Source organism: Haliotis rufescens, unplaced genomic scaffold (genome assembly GCF_023055435.1).
Source record: "Haliotis rufescens isolate VD_foot unplaced genomic scaffold, xgHalRufe1.0.p SCAF_3, whole genome shotgun sequence".
In the NCBI taxonomy this organism is placed as follows: domain Eukaryota; kingdom Metazoa; phylum Mollusca; class Gastropoda; order Lepetellida; family Haliotidae; genus Haliotis; species Haliotis rufescens.
The window spans coordinates 2,224,430-2,238,361 of record NW_025964001.1 but is presented as its reverse complement, the minus strand read 5'-3'; the positions used below and the strand labels follow the sequence as shown (position 1 = coordinate 2,238,361).

Below are 13,932 nucleotides of genomic sequence, written 5' to 3'. Positions count from 1 at the left end.
GGCCTGACATTGTGAAAGCAGAAACTAGAATGTCACTTGGCGTACATGGAACTGAAGCCTCGTGCTTCTCCAAGTGTTTGATAGGTGGCGCAGGTCGTGAATAAGTATATATTTTGATATGCCTGTCTTAAAAATTTACAGATCGCATGGTAAGGCTGCGTTCCTCCCTTAAAGGATTTTTCTATAAATATTTCATGTGACAGATATAATAATTTTAAGGAAATGACAGTTTATTCAATCGGGTGAATATTCTGGGGGGGGGGGGGGGGGGGGATGTGTCATAAATATAAAACATGGTTTATATGAAAACTTCAAAGCTGAACATACCACATTAAAATAACGAAAGCGTAAAGGTTTCATAATGTGTGAATACTGAATACCAGTTCTGCACAACACGATTGTTCAAAGCGGCTTTAACTCATTTACTCAAAAGGAAAGTTTCACAAACTGTGGAGAACCTTTTCATCACGTTGGTCTAGAATACTGACTTCTTTGGAGTTCTTGGCGATTAATCCAGCTTCCTTGAGCGGCATAAAACCTCTGAAAGATAGAATAAGATCTTTAGATAGAGAAACATATATGTCACATTTATATATGTAAACTGAAATTTGCACAAACATATACAACACTATACACTAAAGAAAGTCATATCCGAGGTTCACTCAGAACAATCACAGACCAACGCAGTCAAGTCTGTTGTGGGTAAATGTCTCCATGTGTTTATCTGGAGTTCCTCCTACATCAGCGTACATGGCAAACATACAACATTTCAGTAGCCACGAACACCTTCAGACTGTCACCATATGGACATATCTAGACCACTCCAGTAGCCACGGGTACCTCAAGACTGTCACACTCTGGACATATCTAGACTACTCCAGTAGCCACGGGCACCTTCAGACTGTCACCATCTGGACATATCTAGACTACTCAAGTAGCCACGGGCACCTTCAGACTGTCACCATCTGGACATATCTAGACTACTCAAGTAGCCACGGGCACCTTCAGATTGTCACCATCTGGACATATCTAGACTACTCCAGTAGCCACGGGCACCTTCAGACTGTCACCATCTGGACGTATCTAGACTACTCCAGTAGCCACTGGCACCTTCAGATTGTCACCATCTGGACGTATCTAGACTACTCAAGTAGCCACGGGCACCTTCAGACTGTCACCATCTGGACGTATTTAGACTACTCCAGTAGCCACGGGCACCTTCAGATTGTCACCATCTGGACGTATCTAGACTACTCCAGTAGCCACGGGCACCTTCAGACTGTCACCATCTGGACATATCTAGACTACTCAAGTAGCCACGGGCACCTTCAGATTGTCACCATCTGGACGTATCTAGACTACTCCAGTAGCCACGGGCACCTTCAGACTGTCACCATCTGGACATATCTAGACTACTCAAGTAGCCACGGGCACCTTCAGATTGTCACCATCTGGACGTATCTAGACTACTCCAGTAGCCACGGGCACCTTCAGACTGTCACCATCTTGACGTATCTAGACTACTCCAGTAGCCACGGGCACCTTCAGACTGTCACCATCTTGACGTATCTAGACTACTCCAGTAGCCACGGGCACCTTCAAATTGTCACCATCTGGACGTATCTAGACTACTCCAGTAGCCACGGGCACCTTCAGACTGTCACCATCTGGACATATCTAGACTACTCAAGTAGCCACGGGCACCTTCAGATTGTCACCATCTGGACGTATCTAGACTACTCCAGTAGCCACGGGCACCTTCAGACTGTCACCATCTGGACGTATCTAGACTACTCCAGTAGCCACGGGCACCTTCAGATTGTCACCATCTGGACGTATCTAGACTACTCCAGTAGCCACGGGCACCTTCAGATTGTCACCATCTGGACATATCTAGACTACTCAAGTAGCCACGGGCACCTTCAGATTGTCACCATCTGGACATATCTAATGATGATCAAGCAGCCACCATCAGGTTGAGGTATCTATGAATGCATTGATGGTATCCCATTTTCCAGATCTCATATGCCAAACGGGCAATATATGTTATCACCGTTACATGAACTGCCTTAAAGATCTAATGCTTCCTGACAAAGTGATTGCGTGGAGATCCATTGCGTGCACTCTACCATTGAACATGCATTCGTCTCGCGCCGAACAGTCATTTCCGATACATTTACAGGAAAGTATACCTGCTGAATTGAAACTAAACAACATATTCACAGGCAGAACATGGTCATACAATTGTTCCTGTGTACCAGTAATCTGTTTAGTTGACGATATGCTCACGGGTCCCGGGTTCTGGTTGAATTTCATATCGGCTTTGACTTTTTACAAATGGCGTTAATATTGTAAAATGTGTATATAAAAACAGATTCCATTGGGCGTAAAAGACAAAATAGCATTGAAAATAATATGAATATGGATCACTGAAAAAGCGTTTTGACACCAGGTGTTCGCGAAAAGAAATGATGCAGTCGATTAATAAGGCACATCTCTACCAGGTTTTTTTAATAATCGACACTCTTTTATGTCTAAAATGGATTCACCGATCACTAAAGTATTGTTTTGTACAGTTTTTACATCTAGCGATAATCCATTGTTACATTCTCCCAAGAGCAATTTGTATAAGTGCATGCCCCAATAGAGTAAGTACTCAATAAGAATTCAATAAGAATTTTCATTATGTATTCTTATTCATTATTCTTCACTGATCACAATGCACAGTTTATGGCCGACCATCGAATTATCTGCTCGAGTGTTTCGCGTATGTGAGAAATAACCATCTTCCAAAACCATAACTTCATATCTATTTTCCGATCAGAAAAACACTTAAATACAAAATGCACTCCAAACAAACCTGTCAATACAGTCGTCTATGTTTATGTGCTGTTAGTGCATACACAACGCAGACAATCACAACAAACAGTCTCTCAGTGGGGAAAATTACAGGAACACATTTAAACGTAAATGTCGCCATTAGTTCCACTAAATGGCACAGGTCACATGCCAGGCTAGTGTGTGTTGACAATGGTGACAGATGACAGCGTGTAGGTTGCATGTTGGAAGTCATATGGTATCAGCTACCTCTACCCTGCAATCACAGTAGCTATCCGGCTGGTCCGACCCCCCGGGGTCCGAGTCTGACCCTAATGACTCACCCCAAAGGCATGTGTAACCCTTTTTACTGCACACGGTCATATAGTGGACTTTACACTTGGAATATCTCTTACATTGTACACGGAAACATGACAGTGGTCCAGGCCCCAGAAGAGAGAACGCCCATTGCGTGTGAAGTTAAACCAGAGTGAGACCATTTTATATGTAACGCTACTGCACTGGGTGCATTCATGAGCATACACACGTACACTAAACACAGTGTAACACGAATCAACAGCAAGATCAGAATTATCAATGACATTGTTTACATTGCACACTTTAGCTGTTTAAACTCATTGTGTAGCATAGTCGTTTAAGTGTTCGCTCGGGCAAATGACAGGTTCGCTTCATATAAGGGTGCAATACATGAGGGCGACCTTGTGTTAATGAAACGACTACATTTTAAATAATCCTCAGCGAGACAGTTGTCCGCGTTGCTTCATAACGGTGTTAAGCTGACTACAGGATGACCATGATCAAACTGATCGTTTAGCTGCTTCTTGTAAGATGTGAGAATGCTTTTCTGAACATTCAGTACAAACAGTTTCGTTAATGGTGTCTGGCTGCTTATGTCGGCCGCCCAGCGTCAATGCCACTAAGGCTGGGCTCTGTATAATAACGGCAATTATTTAATTACTACAAATATACAACGAGCAGCAACTCTAGCAGAAGTCTTTGTTGAAGAGTGACGTTTCCTACTGAAGTTGATGCTAATAATTTCCCCCACCCCCGTCTGCACTTTTCATATGTAGAGTTAATGCATTTTGAAATATCAAAGTGCAGACCAGCATGTGCGCATTATTCAAATTATCGTCCCACGCAATTAAAATCGGCTGTGATAAAGCTCAAGAGAGAACCTATGAAAGGTCAGCTGCGATATGAGAACACACGATACAATGACAACAAATAATTGTCCTTGGTCATGACGAACAGAATTCGTGACTGCGCTAAAATTAAAGACATTAATTCCATATCATTGAGACAGTCATTATCAATTCATTTTAAATGTTGTATTTTGTTATTGAAAAAAAATATAACCATGGGGGCTAGTGTTATCATTTGAATATATTGATGATATAAATTTACCTTTTCTAAAGTTATGTTGGGAATTAAACGAAGGTGGAATGATTAAAAATAAAACCGCTTGAATGAAGTGTCTTGTTCTCATCCCGCTATCCCCTAAAGATGTCAACGTCTTGAAATATTAGTAATCATACCAACACTTACGACAACAATAAAGGCGGTTTAAGGCAGTTAGTTTTTGCAAATGTTAATAATAGGTATAAACGAAGTTTGTACAATTCAACTCTTATATAGTTTACAGATAAAACATTCAACTTGGATTAAATTAATCCTTTTTAAGCTCCAAAGAACCTCAGCTCGTATCAAAGGAGTAATTAACTCCAAATTTATATATGAATATAAATTAAAAAAATATATCTTACAATACCATGACTAGATATTACAACTAGTTAGTAAGAGGGTGAGAACCATTACAAGATACGACTACAGGTGACTTACAAATGATCTTTAAGCAGACATTTCTTGTGGCTATGGCAAGGGTTTTGTCCCTTTTATTTACATATTATCTCCAATATAACTTCCAGTGATACAAACGAAACATATGCAAGTTTTAGCATATAAACATTTCGTACACAGCTTCAGTTTGTTTTTCAGCAACGCTGCTACTTTACATCCGTCATTCATAATGTAGGGCGGCACTTCATGAAACAAGGCAATGGGCTCTGACTGGATTCCTGAACAGTGAGCTGTAAAGTATAAGACTAATTCCGCTCATTCTGATGCGATGACAGTTTAATCTTACGAATGACCCTTGCAACAGAATAACAGAAAGGGTTAGGACAAAACATTTCTCTTTTCCACATGCGACGCAATATAATTGATGTGTTTAATTCGTTGATTGATTGACTCACATTTAACAACAGCAAACCCTTGTTAAATCAAAGTCCTTCACAGTTTTCCAAAGTTTGAAACAAAAGTAGTGTCAATCCACCCAAACGTCCATGATGTTTTATATGTTTTCACTGGATTCCACCCAAAAGTACATCGATGGAGGTGTTTTATCCATGATGTTTTATTTGTTTTCACTGGATTCCACCCAAAAGTACATCGATGGAGGTGTTTTATCCATGATGTTTTATTTGTTTTCACTGGATTCCACCCAAACGTACATCGATGGAAGTGTTTTATCCATGATGTTTTATTTGTTTTCACTGTATTCCACCCAAAAGTACATCGATGGAAGTGTTTTATCCATGATGTTTTATTTGTTTTCACTGGATTCCACCCAAAAGTACATCGATTGAAATGTTTTATTCATAATGTTTTATTTGTTTTCACTGGATCTTCCATCGATTGAGTTAATAGAGTGTGGTTTAACTGCATTCGTAGTAAGATTACTTCTGTAGATCCGTTACAAACGGAAAAACTGTTTTAGAGACTGTTGATGCAATGAAACATGTTTATATTTGATGGTAGATACACCATCTGCAATTAGAGGTAGATCTCCACACACCCAGTGCCATAACATATGGAGAATACTGCCCTCTGTTTAATGTGTAAATGCCTTGTGGACATGTAGATCAATGAAATATCGGTTACACAACACATAGAAATGATCCGTTGTTTATGTTATAATGTTGAAAACAATTTTCAGGCCGATATCGGCTATAAATTCAAAAATCGTTTCTATCACAGCGATAAAATTGTGAGGCATGGGAGGCCAAGGGCCGAAAGTGAATATTTGATGACAAGTTGGTTATTGAAACAGGGGTGCTACAATTTTGTTCTTGGCTGGTTATCTGCCGGTTAAACCATGTATTTTTAAAATCAAGTGGAATCTATAGTGTTTTTCTGTGAATATATCAAAACTAAATGAATTGAAAAGCGGTATAAGTAGTCCGAAGACCCCTTTTATGAACGATTACTGTTGCGAGCGTCTCAAATATACAAAGTGTCTCTACTCCGTACCGATACAGAGATCGTACTGACGTGTCCACTATGGGCGATGTCGTCGACATTTAGGAGCTTTCCCAGTACACATTGCTACAACACTGTGACACTTTGATACTCCAGCATATTGTATAACACATGATGTATAATTTGAATGATTCATTGAATCATCAGCCTCGCTACAACACAGCCGCATGAAACTTTTGTCAAGGATTGCTTGTATGAGTTTGTAGCGAGGATATCCCCGATGAACACAAAGCCACAAGAGGATAAGCCCCACAAATCCTTTATGATAGACCCACAGCAATATTTCATCGACGACTTTCATTATGATTGTTGAAATATGGATCGATGCGATGGTTATCTTGACAATAATTCAGTCTTGTATGGGCCTCCTCGGTCTGGTGTTTAAGATTCAGGAGAGTATAAAAAATGTTGTCAGCGCAAAAAAGTATCATCTTTCTTTGAATTTTGACAGGTCTGTACCAGGAATGGTCTTTTGTTGCATTGCGTTATGGTCCTTTAAAATACAGTGGCGTGTAATTTCATTGCCATTGTCACCAAGGATAGGGAGCCATAAATAAACTGAAATAAATCAACTAGTCATTTTAAGTGGTACAGAATATCCTGCAAACTAAGTTTCAATTACAACATTCAAGGTTATATATTGTCACAGTTGGACTGTTGGTAGATCATGCAAATATAACTGCCACAATTAGACCGCGGGTTGATCATGAAAATATAACTACCACAATTAGACCGTGGGTAGAACATGAAAATATAACTTCCACCATTAGACTGTGGGTAGACCATGAAAATATAACTACCGCAGTTTGACCGTGGGTAGACCATGCAAATAGAACTTCCAACATTAGACTGTGGGTTGATCATGGAAATATAACTACCACAATTAGACCGTTGGTAGAACATGAAAATATAATTACCACAGTTTGACAGTTGGTAGAACATGAAAATATAACTACCACAGTTTGACAGTAGGTAGAACATGAAAATATAACTACCGCAGTTTGACAGTGGGTAGAACATGAAAATATAACAACCGCAGTTTGACAGTGGGTAGACCATAAAAATATAACTACTACAGTTTGACAGTTGGTAGAACATGAAAATATAACTACTACAGTTTGACAGTGGGTAGACCATAAAAATATAACTACCGCAGTTTGACAGTGGGTAGAACATGAAATATATACTACCACTATTAGACCGTGGGTAGAACATGCAAATATAACTGCCACAATTAGACCGTGGAAAGAACATGCAAATATAACTGCCACAATTAGACGGTGGAAAGAACATGCAAATATAACTGCCACAATTAGACCGTGGAAAGGCCATGCAAATATAACTGCCACAATTAGACCGTGGAAAGGCCATGCAAATATAACTGCCATAGTAAACTGTGGGTAAATCAAACAAATATAACTGTGGCGGATGGATCTTGTTTTTGATAAATCAGATATAAGGATCAAGAAGAAAAGACATTTTTTAACCAGACAAGATAAATGTAGGGGTGACTGTTTTCATCATATACACACCCATGTCACACAACAAGTAAATCTTCCACACATGTTGTATGAAATATTTTCAAAAGGTACCCATGATTTCACTTTTCACATAAATTTCTCTTTGTCACTTTTCGCAAACTAAATTATTTCCATCCATCGAAATACTGGCCAAAGAATACCACCTTCTATTCTTATTTGTATTTTGCATGCATGACATAACCTACAGAGTTGTTGTGTGAGAGTGGATTATCTGCCACATGATACTATACAGTTATATGATACTACTATTCAAGCTTTCCTATACAGTGTATATGCAAGTGTATAACTGTGTCAATACAGCCCCTACCTCAACGACAGGGGTATGATATATTAGAAATGTAATCGATCTAGGTATTCATATCCCATGATTGGGATATTCTTGTACCAGGAGTCTACCCGTATATGCCACCCGAGGAGACCTAGTTCCCACACTTCGGGTTTACATCTGCATCCTCTGACCCGCATCATTACCAGGTCACGTGTTACCGTATCATAAACACCAGGCAAAGCCGACATTTTGTATAACATAGGTGGTATATCAGGTCACCTGTAGATGCTTGAACGATGACTCATAGTACAGGGTTACTTCAGCCTATCTACCTGCGGCGTTCTCTCACCTGGCGCGCACTGATTGTTATTCACCTGAGCGTTGAGGGCATGACCTATCGGCTCTAATGCTAGGTGAAATATTGAACCATTATAAAACGAAATATCATATTTACGTTGTGAGCACACGTGGATAATTTTCATGCATTTTCATGCATTTTCATGTATTCTGATTCTTAGTGGAGCGATGTAGAATATATATTATATCAAGTCATGTAGGTTGTATGCATTGCATTAATGATTATGTCTTAAGAAATATTCAACTGCATGCATGATGCATTTACGTAATGCATGCACGTGGGGGGTATGCATTTATTCATCACGCATGTTGCATTTTGAATTTGTTTTGTAGTCAGTGGATGAGATGCATCTTATATAACTGTAACAATGTGCACATAGACGTCTTTAGAATGACAAACATATACTGGATTGAACACTTGACTTGCCTGTGCATGTGTTTGTGACGGGTGCCACCTGTGGGGCAGGATACGCTCACCTTTTCGTTAACACCTGGTATCATCAGTATTTGACAGTAATTCACAAACACGTGCTTTAGATGTGCTCGGAATCGTACAATCGTTTTCGTATGACTTTTAGAACTGTCGACCGTGACTTTAGGATGAAAATAATTTGAGCGATGATTGTTCAAATGATATACATTATGTGCAAGACAAGTTTATGCACCATGCATTTATTTATTGTGCATTTCCAAATGAAATTCGACCGCCTCCGTGGTCTAGTGGTAGAGCGTCCGCCCGGAGAGCGGAAGGTCCGGGGTTCGATCCCCGGCCGCGTCATACCAAAAGACGTTAAAAGATGGCACTTGTTGTTACCCTGTCTGGCGCTCGGCATTAAGGGGCTAAAGCAAGGACTGGTCTGCTCAGAGTCAGTATACTGTGTCTGAGTTGGGTATTCATGTTAAACTGCGGCATGGTATCTCAGTGAGCTAGCACTATATATCGGCATCAGTCCGGACTAGTACAAGCAGCCACACAAACACACACACGTACATGCACGTCGCTATATAAGTGCAATAATCTTGGACGCGACGTTCAACCCAATTTTTTACCTCACCTCACTTCAAATGAAATTATGAGTGACGTACAATAAATGATGTCATTTGACATGCGTCCTCTGCATTACACAGTGTGCGACAGTGTGGCTCGTTATCAAAATATGTCACCTACGTCATATGATCTGTTTGAACCTTTGTACACATGGATGTTCGCTGCTGCATAGTTGGGCGGGATAACGTACAGCCACTTCGAACTTTGAATACTACGTACTACGTATGTCTCCGCAGTGCTACGCATCGTTAAGTGAGTGAGTGAGTGAGTATGGTTTTACGCCGCTTTTAGCAATATTCCAGCAATATCACGGCCACCAGAAATGGGCTTCACACATTGTACCCATATGGGGAATCGAACCCGGGTATTCGGCTTGAGCGAACGCTTAAACCACTAGGCTACCCCACCGCCCCTATCGTTAAGTAACATAACCAGATGATATGTACTTTGTGCATGTTGCTTTTTACCAGAAATAAAATATATTTCGGCGCCATGTTTTACGAATTAACTGCTTGCAAATAAAATTAAAAAACGTGAAAACATTTTGGACATAAAACCTCTTATACCCAAAATGTAAAATCGCAAAGATGTATAAAATATATTTCTAAAAATCACAATATTACATTTAATAATATATTATTGAAGGATACAAATGAATTAAGTTATGTCGTTATATGCCGGATGAGAATTACATGTTTCTATTTAATATAAACGTCAACACCAAAGAATAATCAGTCTCGAATATCCACCGAAACAGATTCCACTGGGCGTAAAATGCAAAACAGTGGTGAAACTTATATGAATGGATCAGTGAAAATCACTGACACCAGGTGTTCGCGAAAGGGGTAAACATGTCCTGTTTTACCGTTAGCACCAGCTACTCACACAATGTGCTTAAAAACGTACGTGTATGTTTGTTGCCTGCAGCCGCACACAGATACTGAAGCCACGCGACAGCGGCATGTAGACAAACACGACAATCAGGTATTGGGCCAGAAAATCCAGTGACACGATTGCGCATTAGCTGATCTTGTTAAAAATAAAAACCGTATGTTAATTTTGAATTTGGTCTGCTGGTACAAGTGAAGAGATTCTGCCGCTTAAAAATTCAACGTTTTAGTAATATGTTCATCTTTCAACACAGTGTGTGTACATGTAGGTATGTGTGTGTAGGTGGATGGGGGATGGGAGATTTGTATTTCCTTAATCGCAGTTGATGTTTCATTCAAATATAATGAGCATAATGACAATATTGCCCCTAAGTATACTATGACAAGTATGTTACAGGAAAGCCGATGATTTCAATGTTTATCAGACTATGTGCATCATTGAAATTCGACTGCTCTCTGCTAACCCACTGCTTTTATGTGGCTAAGTTCTGCAGTGGAAGACAATAATGACATTATTACCCCTATGTATACTGTGACAAGTATGTAACAGGAAAGCCGATGATTTCACTGTTTATCAGACTATGTGCATCATTAAAATTCGACTGCTCTCTGCTAACCCACTGCTTTTATGTGGCTAAGTTCTGCAGTGGAAGAGGAGACATTGATGTGGTGAGTGTTTGTCATTTCCTATGAGAGGAACTACTTCCCCAACAGCCTGACACTGATCTCATGCACAATGACACATTGGTAGATGTTTGACCATATTAAGCTATTTTATTTTTGCTTATTTCATTATTAAATATGTTTGATAACCGTGAGATTGAGACATGGCAAACAATTGTGTTACACTCCCAACTATATATTCTCAACAATAGGGAAATGCAATGCCAGTCACAAATGTTCTTTCAAAACTTATTTAAACGAAAGCAACTAAAACATTTCCATGATCATAAGAAGTGTAGAATGGAAGAGCCCATTGTACGATTCCGACTATATCATGTGGTTATGAATCAGTATCTAATAGACATATATTCTGTGGAGGAGATGCTGGGATTGCTCTGGAGACTATGGCGACAATGATGGTATTACCAAAGACAGGTGTACATTGAAACCATAGTGATCTTTTTAAGACTCTTCGTGATTATTCTTTCTTGTGTTAACTGTATTAAGCAATCGATGACAACTACAACATACAACGTCTTTACAGAAACAGTTTTTGTGTGACATAGACTCCCATCTTTTGACTGTCAGTACATCAAATATAATATTCTAAATATAAAACGTCAATGCCAGAGGATAACCAGTCTCGATTATCCGACTAAACAGATTCCCATGACCGTAAATGTAAAATAGCGGTATATAAATGGATCACTGAATATCCACAGCATATTCTGCACAAATAATTAGACTTGTAAATATAAATTGTCAGTGCAAGAGATTAGATTGCCCGTCGAGACATATTTCATTTGGCCTTAAAACATAAAGAGAAATTTTACATGATCAGATTCAGATTCACTCTTCCACACAGCCAAATGTTACACACTTCCACACAGCCTAATATTACACCCTTCCACACAGCCTGATATCACACTCTTCCACACAACCTTATATTACACACTTCCACACAGCCTAATATTACACACTTCCACACAGCCTGATATCACACTCTTCCACACAGCCTAATATTACAAACTTCCACACAGCCTAATATTACACCCTTCCACACAGCCTAATATTACACACTTCCACACAGCCTTATATTACACACTTCCACACAGCCTAATATTACACACTTCAACACAGCCTGATATCAAACTCTTCCACACAGCTAAATATTACAAACTTCCACACAGCCTAATATTACACACTTCCACACAACCTAATATTATACTCTTCCACACAACCTAATATTACAAACTTCCACACAGCCTTATATTACACACTTCCACACAGCCAAATATTACACCCTTCCACACAGCCATATATTACACTCTTCCACACACCCTAATATTACACACTTCAAACTGGCTAAATATTACACACTTCCACCCAGCTAAATATTACACACTTCCATACAACCTAATATAACCCACTTCCACACAGCTAAATATTACACACTTCCACATACCCTAATATTACACACTTCCATACAACCTAATATAACACACTTCCACACAGCTAAATATTACACACTTCCACACAGCTAAATATAGCACTCTTCCACATACCCTATTATTACAACCTTCGACACAACCTAATATTACACACTTCCAAACAGCCTAATATTATACATTTCCACCCAGCTAAATATTACACACTTCCACATCCCCTAATATTACACACTTCCATACAACCTAATATAACACACTTCCACACAGCTAAATATTACACACTTCCACACAGCTAAATATTACACACTTCCACATACCCTATTATTACAACCTTCGTCACAACCTAATATTACACACTTCCAAACAGCCTTATATTATACATTTCCACCCAGCTAAATATAACACACTTCCACTTCCCCTCATATTACACACTTCCACATAGCCTAATATTACACACTTCCATACAACCTAATATTACATACTTCCACGCAGCCTTACATTACACACTTCCACACAGCCAAATATTACACTCTTCCACACAGCCTGATATTACACACTTCCAAACAGCATAATATAACACACTTCCACACAACCTAACATTACACATTTCAAACTGGCTAAATATTACACACTTCCGAAACGAAATATTACACACTTCCACACAACTTAGCTAATATTACACACTTCCACACAGCTAAATATTACACACTTCCACACAGCCTGATATTACACTCTTCCACACAGCCTAATATTACACACTTCAACACAGCCTATTATTACACACTTCCACATACCCTAATATTACACACTTCCACATAGCCTATAACATTCTTCCACACATCCTCATATTGCACACTTCCACACATCCTAATATTACACACTTCCACATAGCCTATTGCATTTTTCCACACAGCCAAATATTGCACACTTCAACACAACCTAATAGAAGACTCTTCCACGAAGCCTAATAGTACAAACTTCCCACACAGTCCAATAGTACACTCATCGACACAGCCTCTACTATTAATTCGGAGGATCTACTAAGTGGCTATCATTCAATTGTTCTCTAAGTTCCAATACCATTACATCACAACTGCAAGATCAAGAACAAATCTGATTTTGGGCTTTACTGGTATTTGTCTTGTTGACATCGACAACTTCGAACTTTTTCTATTGTAATTTTATCCTGCTCCAAATTCCAGGCAGTTCTTGAATTCCCCAGTTGGCACCTGATGCGGGAGTGCACCCACAGAGTCGGTCACTGCACTCTCGGAGCAGCCCAGGGGGTCACCATCACTCCACTGTTGTTGTATTGTTTACTTGACCTGAAGCAGGTCAAGTTCACATTCAGACAACACAATAACAAACATCCAGCTGGAAATAGTCTAAATCCTGGTGTATCGATCACAATGCCGCCAACCGCCTGCTCAACACAAGGACATAGCAAGTCTGTCGGTGTATGCAGGTGCGCCCTCATTACTTAATATTATACAAACTCAGATAGCAACTGTAGTAAACTGGATATTGCATTATTATGTCGTAGTGTAATCTACATGAA

General features: G+C 39.4%; 1 long non-coding RNA gene across 1 annotated transcript; it reads right to left on the bottom strand.

Annotated features, from left to right (window-relative positions):
* Positions 1-261: 261 nt before the first annotated feature.
* Positions 262-13,646, bottom strand: LOC124148492. Its single transcript, XR_006862971.2, has 2 exons — positions 13,505-13,646; positions 262-540 (listed from the first exon to the last, which is right to left on the bottom strand). It is a non-coding gene; the product is annotated as an uncharacterized LOC124148492 (long non-coding RNA).
* Between the last annotated feature and the right edge of the window lie 286 nt (positions 13,647-13,932).